This window comes from Bubalus kerabau, chromosome 15, assembly GCF_029407905.1.
Source record: "Bubalus kerabau isolate K-KA32 ecotype Philippines breed swamp buffalo chromosome 15, PCC_UOA_SB_1v2, whole genome shotgun sequence".
Lineage (NCBI taxonomy): Eukaryota > Metazoa > Chordata > Mammalia > Artiodactyla > Bovidae > Bubalus > Bubalus kerabau.
In genome coordinates, this window is record NC_073638.1 from 8,629,132 (window position 1) to 8,647,564 (window position 18,433).

Here is an 18,433-nt window from a genome sequence, read left to right on the forward strand (position 1 = left end):
TGCCTATTATCAAAAAGACAACAAATAAGAAGTGCTGGCAAGGATGTGGAGAAAAGGAAACACTCATGGAGTGTTGGTGAGACTGTAAATTGGTGCCGTCACTGTGGAAAATAATATGTAGCTTCCTCAAAAGTCTAAAAATGTGATTACTATATAATCCAGCAACTTCAGTCTTGTATACTTATCAAAAGAAAAGAAATACAGTAATTAGAAAAGATATATTCTACCCTAGATGGCTGGATGGAATCACCGACTCGATGGACATGAGTTTGAGTGAACTCAGGGAGATGGTGATTGACAGGGAGGCCTGACGTGTGGGGATTCATGGGGTTGCAAAGAGTCGGAAACGACTGAGCGACTGAACTGAACTGAACTGATGCTCATTGCGGCATTGTTTACAATAGTAGAGATACAGAACAGCCTAAATACCCACCAATAAATGAATGAAAGAAGATGTGGAGCATAGATTAACACAATGGAATATTACTCAGCCATAAAAAAGAATAAAGTCTTGCCATTTGTGACAATTTGGATGGATGTATGGCATACTAAGCTGAGTGAAATAAGTAAGACAGAGAAAGATAGATGCTGTATGATTTCACTTACATGTGGAATCTAAGTTCAGTCAGTTCAGTTGCTCAGTCCTGTCTGACTCTTTGCGACCCCAAGAATCGCAGCACAGGCCTCCCTTTTAATCACCAACTCCCAGAGTTCACTCAGACTCACGTCCATTGAGTCAGTGATGCCATCCAGTGATCTCATCCTCTGTCGTCCCCTTCTCCTCCTGCCCACAATCACTCCCAGCATCAAAGTCTTTTCCAATGAGTCAACTCTTCGCATCAGGTGGCCAAAGTACTGGAGTATCAGCTTCAGCATCATTCCTTCCAAAGAAATCCCAGGGCTGATCTCCTTTAGAATGGACTGGTTGGATCTCCTTGCAGTCCAAGGGACTCTCAAGAGTCTTCTCCAACACCACAGTTCAAAAGCATCAATTCTTCGGCACTCAACCTTCTTCACAGTCCAACTCTCACATCCATACATGACCACAAGAAAAACCATAGCCTTGACTAGATGGACCTTTGTTGGCAAAGTAATGTCTCTGCTTTTGAATATGCTATCTAGGTTGGTCATAACTTTCCTTCCAAGGAGTAAGCGTCTTTTAATTTCATGGCTGCGGTCACCATCTGCAGTGATTTGGGAGCCCCGCCTCCCCCTCCCCCCCAAAAAAGTCTGACACTGTTTCCACTGTTTCCTCATCTATTTCACATGAAGTGATGGGACCGGATGCCATGATCTTCATTTTCTGAATGTTGAGCTTTAAGCCAACTTTTTCACTCTCCACTTTCACTTTCATCAAAAGGCTTTTGAGTTCCTCTTCACTTTCTGCCATAAGAGTGGTGTCATGTGCATATCTGAGGTTATTGATATTTTTCCTGGAAATCTTGATTCCAGCTTATGTTTCTTCCAGTCCAGCATTTCTCGTAAGCAGGGTGACAATATACAGCCTTGACGTACTTCTTTTCTTATGTGGAACCAGTCTGTTGTTCCATGTCCAGTTCTAACTGTTGCTTCCTGACCTGCATACAGATTTCTCAAGAGGCAGGTCAGGTGGTCTGGTATTCCCATCTCTTTCAGAATTTTCCACAGTTTATTGTGATCCACAAAGCCAAAGCCTTTGGCATAGTCAATAAAGCAGAAATAGATCTTTTTCTGGAATTCTTGCTTTTATGATGATCCAGCGGATGTTGGCAATTTGATCTCTGGTTCCTCTGCCTTTTCTAAAACCAGCTTGAACATCAGGAAGTTCACGGTTCACATATTGCTGAAGCCTGGCTTGGAGAATTTTGAGCATTACTTTATTAGCATGTGAGATGAGTGCAATTGTGTGGTAGTTTGAGCATTCTTTGGCATTGCCTTTCTTTGGGATAGGAATGAAAACTGACCTTTTCCAGTCCTGTGGCCACTGCTGAGTTTTCCAAATTTGTTGGCATATTGAGTGCAGGACTTTCAGAGCATCATCTTTCAGGATTTGAAATAGCTCAACTGGGATTCCATCACCTCCACTAGCTTTGTTCGTAGTGATGCTTTCTAAGGCCCACTTGACTTCACATTCAGGATGTCTGGCTCTAGGTCAGTGATCACACCATCGTGATTATCTGGGTTGTGAAGATCTTTTTTGTACAGTTCTTCTGTGTATTCTTGCCACCTCTTCTTAATATCTTCTGCTTCTATTAGGTCCATACCATTTCTGTCCTTTATCGAGCCCATCTTTGCATGAAATGTTCCCTTGGTATCTCTTATTTTCTTGAAGAGATCTCTAGTCTTTCCTACTCTGTTGTTTTCCTCTATTTCTTTGCATTGATCACTGAAGAAGGCTTTCTTATCTCTTCTTGCTATTCTTTGGAACTCTGCATTCAGATGCTTATATCTTTCCTTTCCTCCTTTGCTTTTCGCTTCTCTTCTTTTTACAGCTATTTGTAAGGCCTCCCCAGACAGCCATTTTGCTTTTTTGCATTTCTTTTCCATGGGGATGGTCTTGATCCCTGTCTCCTGTACAATGTCACGAACCACATTCCATAGTTCATCAAGCACTCTATCTATCAGATCTAGGCCCTTAAATCTATTTCTCACTTCCACTGTATAATCATAAGGGATTTGATTTAGGTCACACTGAACGGTCTAGTGATTTTCTCTACTTTGTTCAATTTAAGTCTGAATTTGGTATTAAGGAGTTTATGATCTGAGCCACAGTCAGCTCCTTGTCTTGTATTTGTTGACTGTATAGAGCTTCTCCATCTTTGAGTGCAAAGAATTAATCAATCTGATTTCAGCATTGACCATCTGGTGATGTCCATGTGTAGAGTCTTTTCTTGTGTTGTTGGAAGACAGTGTTTGCTATGACCAGTGCATTTTCTTGGCAAAACTCTATTAGTCTTTGCCCTGCTTCATTCCATATTCCAAGGCCAAATTTTTCTGTTACTCCACGTGTTTCTTGACTTCCTGCTTTTGCATTCCAGTCCCCTATAATGAAAAGGACATCTTTTTTAGGTGTTAGTTCTAAAAGGTCTTGTAGGTCTTCATAGAACTATTCAACATCAGCTTCTTCAGCGTTACTGGTTGGGGCATAGACTTGGATTACTGTGATATTGAATGGTTTGCCTTGGAAACAAACAGAGATCATTCTGTCGTTTTTGAAATTACATCCAAGTACTGCATTTTGGACTCTTTTGTTGACCATGATGGCCACTCCATTTCTTCTGAGGGATTCCTGCCCGCAGGAGTAGATATAATGGTCATCTGAGTTAAATTCACCCATTCCAGTCCATTTCAGTTCACTGATTCCTAGAATGTCGACATTCACTCTTGCCATCTCTTGTTTGACCACTTCCAATTTGCCTTGATTCATGGACCTGACATTCCAGGTTCCTATGCAATATTGCTCTTTACAGCATTGGACCTTGCTTCTATCACCAGTCACACCCACAGCTGGGTATTGTTTTTGCTTTGGCTCCATCCCTTCATTCTTTCTGGAGTTATTTCTCCACTGATCTCCAGTAGCATATTGGGCACCTACTGACCTGGGGAGTTCCTCTTTCAGTATCCTATCATTTTGCCTTTTCATATTGTTCATGGGGTTCTCAAGGCAAGAATACTGAAATGGTTTGCCATTCCCTTCTCCAGTGGACCACATTCTGTCAGATATCTCCACCATGACCTGCCCGTCTTGGGCATGGCTTAATTTCATTGAGTTAGACAAGGCTGTGGTCCTAGTGTGATTAGATTGACTAGTTTTCTGTGAGTATAGTTTAAGTGTGTCTGCACTCTGATGCCCTCTTGCAACATCTACCATCTTACTTGGGTTTCTCTTTCCTTGGATGTGGGGTTTCTCTTCACAGTTGCTCCAGCAAAGCACAGCCGCTGCTGCTTACATTGGACAAGGGGTATCTCTTCACCGCTGCCCTTCCTGGCCTTCAACGTGGGATAGCTCCTGTAGGCCCTCCTGCTCCTGCACAGCCACTGCTCCTTGGAATCTAAAAAACAGAGCAAATACACAAACATAACAGAAAAGGAGTTTTAGATACAGAGAGGAAATATGCTGTTGCTAGAGGGGAGGTGTGGGAGGAGGAAAGAAATAGGTCAGGGACATTAAGGGGTACAATCTTCCAGACGTAAAATGTGTGAGCCATGGGTGTAAAATGTATATTATGAGGTACATAGTCAATTAACTATACAATATCTTTGTATGGTGGTATATCATAATGTATTGTGATCATTTTGAAATGTATAGAAATAGTGAATTACATGGTTTGTACCAGGAACTAGTGTAGTATTTAGGGCAATTTATACTGCAAAATGGAGAAGGCAATGGCAACGCACTCCAGTACTCTTGCTTGGAAAATCCCATGGACCCAGGAGCCTGGTGGGCTGCAGTCCATGGGGTAGCAAAGAGTCGGACACGACTGAGCGACTTCACTTTCACACATTGGAGATGGAAATGGCAACCCACTCCAGTGTTCTTGCCTGGAGAATCCTGGGGACAGGGGAGCCTGGTGGGCTGCCATCTCTGGGGTTGCGCAGACTTGGACACGACTGAAGCGACTTAGCAGTAGCAGCATACTGAAAAAACAAACAAGCAATCTTATAGTGAAAAGATCAGGTTTGTGGTTACCAGAGGCAGAAGAGTAGAGGTGGGGGAATGGGAGAATTGAAAAAAAGCACTGAGAGTGCACATTTATAAACAGGTATTAGGGATAATGTACAATGTGCTGGTGTGCTTAGTTTCTCAGTCATGTCTGACTGTTTGCAACCCCACAGACTATATAGACCGCCAGACTCCTCTGTCCATGTGATTTTGCAGGAAGAGTACTGGAGTGGGTTGTCATTTCCTACTGCAAGTGATCTTCCTGACCCATGGATGGAACCTGCATGTCCTGCACTGCAGGCAGAGCCACTTACTGCAGAACCACCAGTGAAGCCCCTGTAATGTACAACATGACTAATCTAATTACACTATGTATTTTATATATGAAAATTGTTGAGAGTAAATTCTAAAGAGTTCTTTTCAAAAGGAAAATTTTTTCTATGTCTTTAGTTCTGTGTCTATATGGGATCATGGATGTTCATTAAACTTACTGTGATAGTCACTTCATGATGTATATAAATCAAATAATCATCACTTCATGGCAAATAGATGGGGAAACAGTGGAAACAGTGTCAGACTTTATATTTTGGGGCTCCAAAATCACTGCAGATGGTGATTGCAGCCATGAAATTGAAAGACGCTTACTCCTTGGAAGGAAAGTTACGACCAACCTAGATAGCATATTCAAAAGCAGGGACATTACTTTGCCAACAAAGGTCCGTCTAGTCAAGGCTATGGTATTACCAGTGGTCATGTATGGATGTGAGAATTGGACTGTGAAGAAAGCTGAGCACCGAAGAATTGATGCTTTTGAACTGTGGTGTTGGAGAAGACTCTTGAGAGTCCCTTGGCCTGCAAGGTGATCCAACCAGTCCATCCTAAAGGAAATCAGTCCTGAGTGTTCATTGGGAGGATTGATGTTGAAACTGAAACTCCAATACTTTGGCTACCTCATGCAAAGAGTTGACTCATTGGAAAAGACTCTGATGCTGGGAGGGATTGGGGACAGGAGGAGAAGGGGACCACAGAGGATGAGATGGGTGGATGGCATCACCGACTCGATGGAAATGAGTTTAAGTGAACTCTGGGTGTTGGTGATGGATAGGGAGGCCTGGTGTGCTGCGATTCATGGGGTCGCAAAGAGTCAGACATGACTGAGTGACTGAACTGAACTGAACTGAATCATTCTGTACATCCTAAGCTTAAACAGTGCTGTATGTCAATTATGTCTCAATTAAACAGGAAGAAAAAGTATAATTGTAATTTCTTGAACTGCAGTATATTGAAGGGAAACCTTTGCAACTCTTCCATACTTTCTTTCTTCTTTTATGGCTCTGATGAGAATTAAACTTTGGATAGCAATAAATTAGATAGATTAAAAAAAGGAACTATAGAACATTTTTGGAACAAGTCATGAAGCAGGCTGGACCCAGACAGTTGGAGGCTCCTTACCACTTTCTCAGTCTTCAGAATATGTGTTTCACCCACAGTACCCACTGCCAGAGCTGTTTTCAAGGAGTTAGCCTTGAGAGAACAATGTGTTATTGAGACCATCTGGACTGAATGTGTTTCTGAGCCCCGTTAAGACCTCTATATAAAATTTGAAGATTATGGCCAGCATCTTGCACTAGCAAGATTCTATTTTTCTTGTGGTCTCTCAAGATATACCTGGTATGTGATTCCTTTGGTTATTAAACCTGCCATCTATCAATCTGGAGTGATTTGGCTCTTTGGTTTCTCCTTGCCCTTGTGTATGGGTGCGAATTTCATATTTCAGCCAGTAATTCATGAGGTTTTGAACCAACAACTGTTAAGTCTGTCCATCTACTGCAGTCACATGCACAGTGATTGGGAAGAGCCCATGAGAAAGTAGATGGATGGGCAACAACTGAGCACAGACAAAAAACATTCTCTGGGAAAGGCTGCCCAACACCAAGAGCTTGGTTTGACTCCTGTGGTGGTTAAATCTGTAATGTGAGAGGGATCCATAAGCTCTCCTACTCTAACTCCATCCATAAACATTGGCCCTACTTAACTAGCTCCCTTCACTCTGATTTCATGCTCACCAAACAATCTCGGGACTATAATTTTGTTTCCAAATAGATCTGCTTGTGGAATGCAAAAGAGTATTTTGCCATACTGAGAAGCACATTTCAGATGAACATAAGAGTTGACATTTCTCACTGAACATGAACAAACTGGGTCCCTGTTTATATTTCAGCCAGTTGTGAGTTTGGTTTGCTGGAGTCATTTTCCCTACACCTAGTCAATCCTGTGACAAGGTTGTAATAAATATACTGCACTTTCAAAGTTGAGGATTAGGACTGGGACCATGGCAACTTCCCTGTTTCTTTGGTTTCCTTGCAGTCCTTTTCTCCCTCCTTTAAGACATAGGTACTCTGAGGATAATGGTGAAGTCTTTGGATTTTTGGGTGTTTGTGAGATAGAGTTTTACTTTGCTCTTATGAATGTGCATTTCAGGGGAGAATTTCAACTTCATAGAGGATGGTAAGGGGTAAACCTGCAACCACTCCATAAATTATTAGAAAATGGATGAGAGAAGGCAGTTTAAATCTTACAGCATGGAAAAAATTATCCTGTTCCACTCCAAGTCCCAGAGGGAGAGGCAATGAGCCCAGATGGATGCTATGCATGTGGTAGGTTGCATTGTCCTTGAGGTTTGGCATACTCAAAGATAATCTGCATAGACTCTTAGGGCCTGTGGAGGCCTACCTTCACAGTAGTTCATTCTCCAGAGGAATGGAATGCAGGAAAGAATTCCAAGAAGGGAAATAGGTGTGCAAATCCTGTGAAGCACAGTCAGCATCTGCCAGTTTGGTTGCAGTACAGGATTTTTCAGAGGAATTAGAGAGACACAATCACAGAGGAAACTTGGGATCAGATTTTAAAGGATTATAAATAGCTAAAGAGTTCAATGTCTCCAAAGAGTTCTAAAAGATCACTCTATGGAGTCTTAAGTGCAGATTCTAGAAGTCTTCTACTTCAGTCTCACTGTATATAATGTAAAGAGCATGGGGGAGGATGTATGATACTGTTGTGATTATATATCCAACTGGTCAGTGGCAGAATAGGAACAATTCTAATTTCTGCAGCATAATCATTGTTTAATTCATAGTAAATACCTTTAAAGTCAAGTGACTTTCCCACAATGCATGCTCAAAGTCCACTTAGTCGATTGTAATTTGAGAATTTACAGAGAGGGGAAGTGGACATATTTATTATCCTTCACCTCAACTGTCCTTCTAGTTTTCATGACTGACTACATGTCTCCCCTGAGGCAGGCAGCACTCAGATTTGCAGTGACATTATGTGGTTGAAACTTTGGGCTATGTTGAAGTCTGCACAAAGAGAATTGGGTAGTCTTCACCAACCCCAGTCCATGGACTGAAGATCACATGGAAATCAATGATGAAACTTAAGGATGAAGACTGGAGAAGCAGAGGATGAATATGCTGAGTTTCCTGATCCCAGGAATCAGCTGACAGTCTATATTTATACTATTAGCTCAGTAGATGAGAAACTACCTTGCCAAGTCTTACTACCTATAGGATTCTAAGACTGAGTCCTAGTGAGAATAATGACTGCCACTGAATGGTATTTCAACCAGAGAGTGGAGAAGTAGATTCAATAAGCAGAACACAACAGAGAGCAAGGAACTCAGAGCCACAATCTTTTGGTGTTCTCTTCATATCCCCTGGGATGTGAGCAATCTGAACACAAAAAATGTCCCATTAGCAGTGAAACTAACTTCTTTCTTGTCTTCCAAAATGGAGCATGACTTTGATTAGGTCAGGGACCTGTCTATATTGTTACCACTATACCCTCCAAGAATCAGGTGTAAGGCCTGGCACATAGTAAACAATAAAAGTTGGTGAGTGAGTAAACAAATGAGGGGCCACTACTTTATTTTTTTTCCAGGTTTTATAGAGATGAAATTGATACACATCCCAGGCTTACCAGGTGGCACAGTGGTAAAGAAACCACCTGCCAGTGCAGGAGGCAAAAGAAACTCAGGGTTGATCCTTGGGTCAGGATGATACCCTGGAATAGGAAATGGCAACCCACTCCAGCATTCTTGCCTGCAAAGTTTCATGGACAGAGGAGCCTGGCAGGCTACAGTCCATGAGGTTGTAAGGAATAGGACACGATTGAGCAACTGAGGACACATGCACAGAATTGATACACATCACTATATAAATTTAAGGGATACAGAAAAATGGTTTGACTTACATATATTGTGAAATTATTATAGCAGTAAGTTTAGTTAACATCCATATTCCCATAGATAAAATAAATATAAATATTAAAAGACTTTTCTTGTGATGAGAAACCTCAGAATTTACTATCTTAATAACTTTCCTATATCATATAGCAGTGTTAATTATAATTGTCATGTGGTACATTACATCCCAGTACTTATTTATCTTATAACTGGAAGTTTGTACTTTTTGATTGCCTTCCTCCAATTCCCCCTTTTCCCACCTCCATCTCTGGTAACCACAAATCTGATCTCTTTTTTCTATATCTTCTTTTTAATATTCTACATACAAGTGAGATAATACAGTATTTGCCTTTCTCTGTCTGACTCACTTCAGTTAGCATAATACTCTCAATGTCCATCCATGCTGTTGCAAGAGGACTTTCTATTTTTTTAAATGAATGAATAATATTCAATTGTGTGTATGTGTATCTCAAAATTTCTTTATTTATTCATCAGTGGACACTTATTGACCTATTTCTATGTCTTGCTTAAAAACATAGGGAGGCAGATATCTTTTTAAGCTTGGGTTTTCAATCCCTTTGGATATAGTCCCAGAATTGGAATTTCTGAATCACATGGTAGCTTTATTTTTAACTTTTTGAGCATCCTCCACACTATTTTCCAAAGTGGCTATGCTGGTTGACAACCCCACCAAGAGTGCACAAGTGTTCTTCCTTCAAATCCTTGTCAGCACTTTATTCATGCCTCCTTCTCCCCATTCTCTCCCACCCCAACAGCAACATCCAGAGTTTCTTTTTTTTTTAATGATTTTTTCTGTTTATTTTTAATTAGAGGATAATTGCTTTACAAAGATGTGTTGGTTTCTGCTGAACAACAATGTAAAACAACTGTAAATATATATAAATAACCTCCCTATTGATCCTCCCTCAAGCACCTCTTTCCACCCCTCTAGGTTGTCACAGAGTGTCAGACTGGGGTCCCTGTGTTATATAGCACCTTCCAACTAGCTGTCTGTTTTACACACAATAGTGTATATATGTCAGTGCTATAACCTTCCCATCCTCACCTTCCACAACTGTGTCTTTAAGTCCATTCTCTACATCTTTGTCTCTATTCCTGCCCTGCAAATAAGTTCATAAGTACCATTTTTCTAGATTCCATATACATACATTAATATATTTACTTTTCTCTTTCTGACTTACTTCACTCTGTCTAACAGGCTCTAGTTTCATCCACTTCAGTTCAAGTGACTCATTTTTGTTCCTTTTTATGACTGAGTAATATACCACAACTTCTTTATCCATTCACCTGTCATTTAGGTTGCTTCCATGTCCTGGCTATTGTAAATAGTGCTGAAATGAACACTGGGGTACATGTGTCTTTTTGAATTGTGATTTTCTCTGGATATATACTCAGTAGTATTACCGTGCAATTGCACTCATTTTACACGCTAGCTAAGTATGCTAAAATTCTAAAGTAATGCTAAAATTCTCCAAGCTAGGATTCATCAGTATGTGAATTGAGAACTTCCAAATCTTCAAGCTGGATTTAGAAAAGGAAGAGGAAGCAGAGATCAAATTGTCAACATCCATTGGATCATAGAAAAAGAAAGAAAGTTCCAGAAAAACATCTACTTCTGCTTTATTGACTATGCCAAAGCCTTTGACTGTGTGGATCACAACAAACTGTGGAAAATTCTTAAAGAGATGGTAATAGCAGACCACCTTACCTGTCTCCTGAGAAATCTGTATTTCTCAGGTGAGGAAGCAACAGTTAGAACTGGACATGGAACAATGGACTGATTCCAAATTCGGGAAGGAGTCCCTCAAGGCTGTATATTGTCACCCTGCTTATTTAACTTATATACAGAGTACATATGTGAAATGTCAGGCTGGATGAAGCACAAGCTGGAATCAAGAGTGTAGGGAGAAATATTAATAACCTCAGATATGCAGATGATACCACCCTTACGGCAGAAAGTAAAGAACTAAAGAGCCTCTTGATGAAAATGAAAGAGGAGAATAAAAAAGCTGGCTTAAAACTCAACATTCAAAAATGAAGATCATGGCATCTGGTCCCATCACTTATGGCAAATAAATGGAGAAACAATGGAAACAGTGACAGACTTTATTTTCTTAGACTCCAAAATCACTGCAGATAATGACTTCAGTCATGAAATTAACAGATGCTCCTTGGAAGAAAAGCTATGACAAACCTCAGTTCAGTTAAGTCACTCAGTTGTACCTGATTATTTCCCACTTCATGGACTGCAGCATGCCAGGCCTCCCTGTCCATCACCAACTCCTGCAGTTTACTCAAACTCATGTCCATTGAGTCAGTGATGCCATCCAACCGTCTATGACAAACCTAGACAGCATATTAAAAAGCAGAGACATTGCTTTACCAACAAAGTCTATATAGGCAAAACTGTTGTTTTCCAATAGTCATGTGTGTATGTGAGAATTGGATCATAAAGAAGGCTGAGTGTCAAAGAATTGATACTTTTGAACCGTGGTGTTGAAGATGCTTGAGAGTCCTTTGGACTTCAAGGAGACTGAACCAGTCAATCCTAAAGGAAATCAGTCCTGAATATTCACTGGAAGTGAGAGGGTAACAGGCAGGAAGGCCAGGGGTCTCCAAAGGGAGGAATAGGCTTCAGGCGTCAGACATTTTTATCTCTCTTAAGTGGCAGGAGGAAACAAACTAGCGATATTTTTTCCTTCCCTATACAAATTTAAAAGGAGGTTTCTCTTAAAATACTGTGTTGCCATAATGACACCTGGTTTCACCTGAAGTTAACTATTCTCAAACCTTGAGTTAACCAGTGCATTTTTCTTATGGAAATGTTTGTCTTAAGCTATGTTAATGTACTATGCATTTACCCCAAACTCTGTCTTCAAGTTGATTCTGCCTAATGGCTCAGAATAGACTTGACAAACCAGTATGTTATACTCAGACATTGTTCGCCTAATCTATGTAAATGAAACTATTTGTATGGTAATCTGCCCTTCTCCAAGATTCAAGTCAATCGTTTTATGGCCAGGGATGACTCATCTGGTGCCAAGATTATCCCAAAATACATATTACTAATGAAGGGTCTGGTGCCATTCTGAGTTTTAAGACATTCCCTTCCTTTATTAACCATCTGCTAGAATACACAGAAGAACTGTACAAAAAAAATCTTCACGACCCAGATAATCAGGATACTGTGATCACTCATCTAGAGCCAGACATTCTGGAATGTGAAGTTAAGTAGGCCTTAGAATGCATCACTACAAACAAAGCTATTGGAGGTGATGGAATTCCAGTTGAGCTATTTCAAATCCTGAAAGATGATGCTGTGAAAGTGATGCACTCAATATGCCAGCAAATTTGGAAAACTCAGCAGTGGCCACAGGACTGGAAAAGTCAGTTTTCATTCCAATCTGAAAGAAAGGCAATTCCAAAGAATGATCAAACTACCGCACAATTGCACTCATCTCACACGCTAGTAAAGTAATGCTCAAAATTCTCTATGCCAGGCTTCAACAATATGTGAACCATGAACTTCCTGATGTTTAAGCTGGTTTTAGAAAAGGCAGAGGAACCAGGGATCAAATTGCCAAAATCCACTGGATCATTGGAAAAGCAAGAGAGTTCCAGAAAAACATCTATTTCTGCTTTATTGACTATACCAAAGCCTTTGACTGTGTGGATCACAATAAACTGTGGAACATTCTGAAAGGGATGGGAATACCAGACCACCTGATCTGCCTCTTGAAAAATCTGTATGCAGATCAGGAAGCAACACTTAGAACTGGACATGGATCAACAGACTGGTTCCAAATAGGAAAAGGAGTACGTCAAGGCTGTATATTGTCACCCTGCTTATTTAACTTATATGCAGAGTACATCATGAGAAACACTGGGCTGGAAGAAACACAAGCTGGAATCAAGATTGCCGGGAGAAATATCAATAACCTCAGATATGCAGATGACACCACCCTTATGGCAGAAAGTGAAGAGGAACTAAAAAGCCTCTTGATGAAAGTGAAAGTGGAGGGTGAAAAAGTTGGCTTAAAGCTCAACATTCAGAAAAGGAAGATCATGGCATCCGGTCCCATCACTTCATGGGAAATAGATGGGGAAACAGTGTCAGACTTTATTTTTCTGGGCTCCAAAATCACTGCAGATGGTGACTGCAGCCATGAAATTGAAAGACGCTTACTCCTTGGAAGGAAAGTTACGACCAACCTAGATAGCATATTGAAAAGCAGAGAAATTACTTTGCCAACAAAGGTCCGTCTAGTCAAGGCTATGGTTTTTCCTGTGGTCATGTATGGATGTGAGAGTTGGACTGTGAAGAAGGCTGAGCACCGAAGAATTGATGCTTTGAAACTGTGGTGTTGGAGAAGACTCTTGAGAGTCCCTTGGACTGCAAGGAGATCCAATCAGTCCATTCTGAAGGAGATCAGCCCCGGGATTTCTTTGGAGGGAATGATGCTAAAGCTGAAACTCCAGTACTTTGGCCACCTGATGTGAAGAGTTGACTCATTGGAAAAGACTCTGATGCTGGGAGGGATTGGGGGCAGGAGAAGGGGACGACAGAGGATGAGATGGCTAGATGGCATCACTGACTCGATGGACGTGAGTCTGAGTGAATTCTGGGAGTTGGTGATGGACAGGGAGGCCTGGCACGCTGTGATTCTTGGGGTCGCAAAGAGTTGGACATGACTGAACTGAACTGAACTGAGTGACTATATAACATCCAGCTGAAGACTATCAGGGGGGTACTCTTTCTGACCCCTTCTGATGCCTATGTCAGAAGCTTTCTCTATCTCCTTTATACTTTAATAAAACTTAATTACACAAAAGCTCTGAGCGATCAAGCCTTGTGTCTGGCCCCAGATTTAATTCCTCTCCTCCGGAGGCCAAGAATCCCAGCGTCTTTTCGTGGTTCAGCAACAACCTTTCAGAAGGACTGGTGCTGAAGCTGAAACTCCAATATTTTGGCCACGTTATGCAAAGAACTGACTCACTGGAAAAAAAAAAAAATTGATCCTGGGAAAGATTGAAGACAGGAGAAGGGGATGACAGAGGATGAGATGGTTGGATGGCATCACCAACTCGATGGACATGAATTTGAGCAAGCTCCAGAAGTTGGTGATGGACAGGGAAGCCTGGTGTACTATAGTCTGTGGGGTTCAAAGAGTTGGACACGACTGAGCAAATGAATTGACTGATACCCAGTAGTGGGATTACTGGGTCATATGGTAGTTTCATTCCTAGTTTTTTAAAAGGAATCTCCATACTGCTCTTCATAGTGGCTGTTTCAGTTTACATTCCCAAAACAGTGCAAGAGGGTTCCCTTTTCTCACATCCTCTCCAGCATTGTAGATTTTTTGATGATGGCCATTCTGACTGGTGTGAGGTTATATCTCATTGTAGTTTTGATTTGCATTTCTATAATAATGAGAGCTGTTGAGCATCTTTTCATGTGTTTGTTGGCCATCTGTATATCTTTGGAGAAATGACTGTTTAGGTCTTCTGCCCATCTTTTTGAGAAAAATAGAGAAGACTCAAATAAATAAATTTAGTAATGAAAAAGAAGTCACAACAAAAAACACAGAAATACAAAGTATCATAAGGCACTGCTATGAGTAACTATATGTTAATAAAGTGGACAACCTAGAAGAAATGCACAAATTCTTAGAAAAATACAACCTTCCAAGACTGAACCATGGAGAAATGGAAAATATGAACAAGGCACTGGGCCAGGCTCCCTGAGTTATATGGTAGCTTTCCTCTAGTTACCTATTTTACACACAATAGTGTATATATGTTAATGTTTGAATATTTATTTTAAATAAAGAAGCAACAAATAAGAATATAAAAAACAAACATGAACAGACCAATCCTAAACACTGAATTCAAAAGTGTCAAAAATCTTACAACCAAAAAAAAGTCCAGGGCTAGATGGCTTCACAGGTGAATTCTATCAAATTTTTAAAGCAAGTTAACACCTATCCTGCTCAAATTCTTCCAAAAAATTGCACAAGGAGAAACCCTCCAAAACTCATTCTCTGAGGCCATCATTACCCTGATAACCAAAACCAGAAAATGTTGTCACAAAAACAAAAATTATAGGCCAATATCACAGATGAACATAGATGTAAAAATCCTTAACAAAATACTAGCAAATACAATCCAACACAACATATAAAAACAATAATACACCATGATCAAGTGGGATTTATCCCAGGGATGCAAGGTTTCTTCAATATGTGCAAATCAGTCAATGTGATACACCACATTAGCAAATTTGAAAGATAAAAGCCATATGATAATCTCAATAGATGCAGAAAAACATTTTGACAAAATTCAACATCCATTTATGATAAGAACTCTCTGGAAAATGGGCATAGAAGGAACTACCTCAACATAATAAAGAACATACATGACAAACCCACAGCAAACATTATTCTCAATGGTGAAAAACTAAAAGCATTTCCTCTAAGATCAGGAACAAGACAAGGGTGTCCACTCTCACCACTATTATTCAATACAGTTTTGGAATTCCTAGCATAGAAACCTAGAAACCAGAGAAGAAAAAGAAAGGAAAGGAATTCAGATTGCAAAGGAAGTAAAACTCTCACTGTTTGCAGACAGCATGACAATATACATAGAAAACCCTGAAGATATCACAGAAAATTATGAGTTAATCATTAATTTAGTAAAGTTGCAGGATATAATATTAATACACAGAAATCACAGCATTTGCTGTCACTCTTTCTAATAATGGGCATTCTAACAGACATAAGGTGATATCTCATTGTAGTTTTTATTTTCATTTCCCTAATGACTAGTAGTCATATACAGATGTGAGAGTTAGACCATAAAGAAGGTTGAGCTTTGAAGAATTGATGCTTTTGAACTATGGTGCTGGAGAAGACATTTGAGAGTCCCTCAGACTGCAAGAAGATTGAAACAGTCAATCCTAAAGGACATAAATCCTGAATATTCATTGAAAATCAAATGATGCTGAAGCTCCAATACTTTTGCCACCTGATGTGAAAAGCCAACTCATTGGAAAAAGACTGTGATGCTGGAAAAGATTGAAGGCAAAAGAAGATAGGGGCAACAGAGGATGAGGTGGTTATACAGCATCATCAACTAACAGACATGAATTTGAGCAAATGCAGGAGACAGTGAAGGACAAGAAAGGCTGACATGCTGTAGTCCATGGGGTTGCAAAGTTGGACACAACTTGGTGACTGAACAACAGCAATGATTAGTAAGGTTGAGCATATTTTCATATACCTGTTCACCATTTGTATATCTTCTTTGGAAAAAGTCCTAACCCACCTGGTCTTTTGACTATTTTCTCAATAGGATTGTTTGCTTTTTTTTTTGCTATTGAATTGTGTGAATTCTTTGTATATTTTTGGTATAAACCCCTTATCAGTATTGTTTGTAAATATTTTCTCCCATTTCATAGGTTGTCTTTAATTTTGTTGATTGTTTCTTTTGCTGTGAAGAAGCTCTTAGGCTTGATGTAGTCCTTCTTGTTCATTTTTGGTTTTGGTGCTTGTGCTTTAGGTGTCATATCCAAAACTCCTTGTCAAGACCCACATCAAGGAGTTATTATCCCTTTGTTTCCTTTTAGAAGTTTATGGTTTCAGGTCTTACATTTAAATCTTTGATAAATTTGGAGTTAATTTTCATGTATCTACCACTTTCTTTTGGCAACATCCTCTGTTGTCTCTTATGTCTTCTAGTATTTCATTTAAAACATATACAACTGATCCTATTAGAGCTTGTTCTTCTTCTACAGTGAGTTTTCCTAGAAAAATCATTCTAACACTTTAGATTTCACTGCTACTATTTATGGTTTCTTAGACAAATTCTAAGAAATACTGATAAAATTCCCCTTGTCAACTTAAATGCCTCAAGGTTATCTTTTTGTGGAAGAGATTTGTAAAGTTTGTGAAATCTGTGCAAAATTCCCATTACAAATTATCCAGGTCTGGTCAAAGGGACCAAAAAATCCCAGGAAGAACCCATAGGAATTTTTAAAAAGTTTAACTGTCATGTCTGTTTTTTAAGTAGACAAGTCATATAGACATTGAGTAATTTTCATGACATGCCTTGGAAAAGGCAGAATATAGCCTAGTTTCAGCAGATCAATAATCACATTTACAGTTAAATAGAAAGTTAACATTTGGCTTTAAGGAAAAACCTTAAAAAAGGAAACTATATGTTAGCTTTTGAGACAGAAATGAGAAGCAAATAGAGATATAGGCCTTGGTAATCAGAGCCTTGGATATTTAAATAAAAGCATTTATCTGTGTCAACTTTACTATGCTTCAGATATTTCTACCTTTTTTTTTTTTTTTTTAAACCAGGAGTTCAACCTTTTGACGGATCTGGTTCTCCATGATTATTTTTGTGATTTTTCCCAGTCTCTACTAAAGGTCTTTATGACTCATAATTTAAAATCAGGGTGGATTAAAACTAAATTTGAGATTCACTTTTGGAGTAATTTCAGAATGTAAGATTTAGATCCATCTAACACTCATGGAGTTTCTTCTAGGTACCAGGCATCTTCTTAAAACTGGGAATAAAAGGGTGAATAAGACAGACATGATCCTTGCCCACAGAATTTATAATTTAGCAAAAATAAGACATACAAACTCACAATTGAAAGCAGATAAAGCAGAAGGTCCCTAGAGAGGGAGATCCAGGCATGGTTTTCTTGACATCAGTTCAGTTCAGTTGCTCAGTCGTGTCCAACTCTTTGTGACCCCATGGACTGCAGCACGCCAGGCTTCCTTGTCTACCATCTCCCAGAGCCTGCTCAAACTCATGTCCATCGAGTAAGTGATGCCATCCAACCATTTCATCCTCTGTTGTTCCCTTCTCCTCCCGCCTTCAATCATTCTGAGCATCAGGGTCTTTCCCAGTGAGTCAGTTCTTTACATCAGGTGGCCAAAGTATGGAGCTTTACCTTCAGCATCAGTCTTTCCATTGAATATTCAGGACTGATTTCCTTCAGGATTGAGTGGTTCAATCTCCTTGAAGTCCAAGAGACTCCCAAGAGCCTTCAACAGCACAGTTCAAAAGCATTTGACACTCAGCCTTCTTTATGGTCCAATTCTCATAAGATACAAGGCAGAGGTTCCTAGGTTTCAATCCTGTGTGATTAAAAATTTTAGAAAATCCAAAGCTGAAACTCTCTTTGTGCATCCTTTTGGAACGTAGGTTGTTAGAGTGGAAGAGAAAATGTGTTCTCCCCTGAAACTCAACTGTTCGGAGCATCTTTCCTATTATTTACACAGAATACTCTGGGCAGTCCTTTGCTGTCAGCCTATATATTTAACATCATCCTTTCTTCTCTTCCCTTTACCAATTGTATCTCAAAAGAGATGAGAATGGGCTTCCTTCACCCACTTGCACACTTGTATACTTCCTTGTCAATAAAGTTACTGGGTATCTGCTTGTTCAAGGAGCATCAGATTTAGAAACCCCAATGGGGATGTGTGTTGCTGATCCTGCTTGTGACCCCAGTT